The sequence below is a fragment of the Alnus glutinosa genome, chromosome 6 (assembly GCF_958979055.1).
Source record: "Alnus glutinosa chromosome 6, dhAlnGlut1.1, whole genome shotgun sequence".
NCBI classification, from domain to species: domain Eukaryota; kingdom Viridiplantae; phylum Streptophyta; class Magnoliopsida; order Fagales; family Betulaceae; genus Alnus; species Alnus glutinosa.
In genome coordinates this window covers 14904251-14909364 of record NC_084891.1, presented here as the reverse complement: position 1 = coordinate 14909364, position 5114 = coordinate 14904251, and positions in this window count along the sequence as shown.

Sequence of the window (5114 nt, the reverse complement as noted above, 5' to 3'; positions counted from 1 at the left end):
CTATTTTGTGATGAAAGCGGACCGCGTACATTATGTCAATGTCAATATATTTTAAAAAAATATTAAATAATATAATAATTTTAAATTTTAACTATAAAATGAATATTATCCGTTTCGAATAAAATAAATAGATCATTGCCCGCCCTTAAAGGTAAGGAAAACTCTTAAAAAATCTATTCCAACAAACTTCCTGTTGGGAATAATAATTGCAAAAACATGTTTGCGCAGCGGAATATAACAATTCTCACACCAATATTGAATTTTAGGTTTTCTCCCTACCTTATTTTTCCTCAGGGTTGTCTCCTTATCTCCGAGGGTGGTACGTGCCTTCTTGTTTTTCTGCAAAGTTTTTCTCCTCTCCTTGTTTTTCCTTAGGGTTTTCTCATTGTCTTGTTTTTCCTCCGAGTTTTCTCCCTGCCCTATTTTTCCTCAGAATTTTCTCCATATCTCCGAGGGTGACCCCATGCCTTCTTGCTTTTCCTTAGGGTTTTCTCCATGCCTTTCTTCCTGTAAAAGAAACGACATCAACAGGTCATCGGTCTCTTGACCGGGGACACTCCAATGCTTAAGTCAGCTTTATTCTGTAATTCAAAATATCCATATTTCCAATATCTAGAGGATTTTCTGTCTTTATTAAAATAAATTTGGATTATTGGAAAACAATAACATAGTTGATGAAAACATAAATGAAGAAAATAAAATACGTGGAGATACTACTGGTAGTATATTTTCTCTTTTCAGGTGCTCTGCATTCCAAGGCCTCAGTAGGAGTTTACTGTCTGCTAATGCGATAAGCGCCATGCCCGTGACTCTTGATGACCATTCCTACAGAATTCCAGCTATAAGCTCCAGTTTCCTCGGTTCTCTTCTTTGTACAGTCTCCCAAGGACTGTTCTTCTAACCCCTATCATCTTGTTGAGGACGGTCTCGTGGATAGTAATCCTAAGGCTGATGGGGGTTGATAGTTAGCGATCTCGGGGCTAGTTATGCTTGTCGTTCTCTGGTTGATCCCCCTGCTCTCTCATAAATAGAACTATAGCATGCTGTTCTTGATGAACTACTCGATTAGCAACCTTAGGGCTATGCACCCACCAGTGTAATGGCTTGTCTGTCCATGGAATCAAAATATTTGTCTTCATTCTTATGAGGATGATTACTTGGTATCTTTGGTGGTCGGCGAAACTCTAGGTCTTTTTTTTATCTCTATGAGGACCTCTGATATCCCGGCATGAGAGGTGTAAAGTTGTAGTCCTTGAACTTCTTTGTTGGTTCCTGCTCTTCTCTATTAGCTCTTCTGAATTCTTTTATCTTCCTTTCCGGGGCTATCTTCTAGGGTTGCCTCGAATTGGCCATAGCCTTCAAAGTCTCTTCCTAGTAGATGAATTCCTCCACCTAATCCATTAGACCTTACAAAAAGCTCAGTTGCTTTCGGGACAACTTTTTTCACTAAGGGCCTCTCGAGTGAAAGGCTCTTATAAAGGGTAGCGAAAACCATATTGCCGGTTGCATCTTCAACAGCCATCTTTTCCAAGTTGAATTTTTCTATGAGCTCCTTAAGAGTTTTGTTACTGTGCTACTGCAGTGTTAGCAAGTATCCCAAGAGCCTCTTCCATGACCGCGAAGCCAGAAATTGTGTTAGGAATATCCTACCTAAATCCTCAAACTTATCAACGGAACCTGGGGGCAACTTCTTAAACCAATCTCGAGCGCTCCCAGAGAGAATAAGAGGAAAAGTCCAGTACGCCACTTCATCAGGCATCCCATGGAGGTCAAGGTAAGCTCAAAAATCCCCCGAGTGCTCAATAGGATCTGCAACTCCAGCATAACTCAGGATCTTAGGGACCTTGAACTTCTCGGGTAGCCGGTAATTTGCTACTCGTCTAGTGAAGGGTGAGACAGTATCCAATAAGAGCTTGTCTAGCACCACGGCTTTGCTTTTGTCCTTCCTCTCCATCTCTCGAGCCACAAACGTGCATCTCCTCTCCAAATCAGCAACAATCCTACTCAAATCTACTGCATCTTCAAATTGATCTCTACGGAAATTGACTTCTTTGTTCTCTCGTTCTTGGTTGTTATCTTCTTGGTGATTATGCTCTTGAAAGTTGTCCTCCCGGTGATCATCCGCCCAATGATCGTGGATGTTGGTATGGCTGTTGTGCTCGCCTTCTTTGTGATCATCCCGGTTCATCTCGGGATGGGATTCTTCCGGGATGCGAAGCAATGACTCTGCATTCTATAGTGCTAAGGCTTCAATCTGGGCTTCCAACATTGCTACACGGTCGTAATCTCCTCCGCCCAGGGGATGGAACTTTGGAGGCAATGAATTGTTCTGAACTTTTGGAGCCAGGCTCAACTATATAAATTGTCTCCGGCTGGTATCTTCCAAGCCGGTTGGCATGGCTACTAGAATGCGTATTCACCACAATCACAAATTTTGTTTTTACAAGAAACGAATAATCGTTACCACAGACGGTGCCAAACCGTTAGAACAGTTTTCGGTACGGTGTGATCGACACATTCTTTGATGTTCTTTATGTTTCCAAGATCACTGCAAAACAACTAAAATTAGATAGAGCTCGATAGGGTGCCCGCGATGTCTCACTCTAATGCCTAAGTAAATCTCTGAGGGAAAAGTATGCCCAAAGTATGATAATTTAGTCTAAGGTTTATATAGGCTAAGATGTGGAGGTTTACACCTAGATTAGGGTTTCTACTCCAACTTGGACTATGAGTGATAGGAGTTCGATTTGGATCAGGAGTCCTATCCTAGTCCAACTGGGTGTAGGACTGCTGACCAGGTTCTTCAAGGAGTCCCAATTGGGCCCAGATTGGGACTACTACCCCAATTCGGCTTAGAGTAGGATTCTAATCCGGGGTTCATAGGATGAGACCTTGTCCCGAAATTTCTAGGGTTGAGTGTTGAGACTGGTCTCCAAAACTCTAATTGCATTATTGTTGCTTTTCTATAATTGTATAATATTGAACATTGGACATATATATTATTGTTTTACATGTACATATATGTTTGAATATTTTCATATGAGATACATGTAAGTTACACTGTATTTGACTAAAGTGTGAGTAATGAGATTATTGATGTGCAAATTTTAATACTCGCAAGCGCACGAGTCATATGTAGTATAGTGCATGCGCAAGTACGAGATCTTATCCACAGGGAAGTGTGTGTAAGCAAACGAAAATCAATTTATATTTAAATTAATTATGTTTTAACCTAGAACCAAATATTCGAGAGTTTTTGTCAAGCAAAAATAAAAATGAATAAAAACAATTGATAAAAGTACTAAGGTTTCAGAATCTAACTTGCCAAATCAAAAACACATTCTTGTATTCCATTCACACACCCGATAAACAAATAAGTTGTATTTTCTGTTCAAAGTTCCATAAAAAAAAATGCATGTTAAATAATTGAATGAATCCAACTCTATGACCAATCACAACGAATATCTAATTAAAATTAAATCATCCAATGTATCCGTTTAATGAACAAATCACAATGAATATCATTTTTTAATCAAATCATTCGATGTATCCGTTTGGTTGAAACATATCAAATATCCAACTTTAAATAAATTAACATTCAATTAAAAGACGTAAATCAAATAATTGAATTTGGACTTTGAACAATATAGTGAAAAAGAATGCGGAATTGTATAAATAAAATAACAAGAATGTGTCTTTATCAATGACGAGGTTTCATCTTCAACCTTAGTTGAAGATTTATCCTCTCATAGCTAAAGACAAAAGGATAACAAAAATAGAAAACATAAAAGAAAAGAATAGAATGACGAGAAAAAGAAAAGAAGAAACAATATAACTTCAAATAAATTTAAAGCAATAAACTAGTATGATAAGAAAAGGAAAAAGAAAAAGAAAAGAAAAAAAAAGAAAGACGAATTAAAAATTAAATAACATAAAAAAAGAGCTATGAATTAAAATGACAAGGAAAAGGAACAAGAACTGAAAATTTAAATAACATAAAAATAAAGCGAAGAATCTAAAAAGAAGAATTGAAAACCGAATAACTTTGAATTAAAATAAATAAAGTAACAACTTACAAAAGAAAAGAAAAGAGCTAAGACAAATGCTCTGAAGAGAAAAAGTGATGCTGCAAGTGGTGCTTAGCATGGAGTATATATATTTATAGTAGAAAATTAGGTTAAACCTAATCTTTTTACAAAATGGGGCATCTACCCCTGTGTAAAGAAATTGAAGTTCAAGTCTAGGTCGTCGGCGTTTCCCCTTGTCCACGTACGTGTTTTGTTCCTCCAGGAAAGAATCACGTATATTGAGCTGTTGCTTTCCACATCTTGGTGCACTGCCAGGTCAAACAAAATACATTCCTTTTATAGCAGCGCCACACGAACTCTCTAGATCAAGGAACTAAAAATTCTCTCAATATCTGATTGGCGCCTCCACGTTCTTCGTATCTTCTGCTCAGTGGTCTTCAGTAGTCTTGCATCGCACGACGTGTCCAGGTATGGAAAGTCTTCAAAATGGCAAGTCGATCCCCAGCTTTGGAGAATTGGAGTGGTGTTGTGCGTTCGGTGCTTGCCAAACCTAGAGAATATTCACGTGTTGCCAGCTGCTGTTTTACTTGGAGAGAATCACTGATTTGCGCCGCACGTTAATTCAGCTTTCCAAGTCTGTCCTGTTCGGTTCTCCCAGCTCAAGGCACCGGAATTGACGCACGGCTTGGTGCCTTTGGTTGCAGCTAATTCTGGAAAGAATTGGTAGAGCAATCACACACGGCTACACGTGTTTTCTTGCTGCTAGGTGTGCATCTATTTCACGCACAACTTCATTCACTCTCTTGCTTTCTTGATTCTTTCCATCTTGAGGATTTATTGCAGGTCAAGGTCTCAATATTTGTGTCGGTGCTGCTGGTATGGCAAGAAAATCATATCTGCAAATGGCAAGAAGGAAGAAAAAAATCGGTGCTCCAATTATTTGGTCCCATGGAATATTTGGAGCTGCTTTTACTGCTGTCCTCCTGTCCACGTGTTTGCTGGTCTTTTATTTGGAAAGAATCATGCCCCTTTGCACCTCAACGTTCACATGGTGTTGCCTTGCTGTGTACACGTGCTTCTATTTTA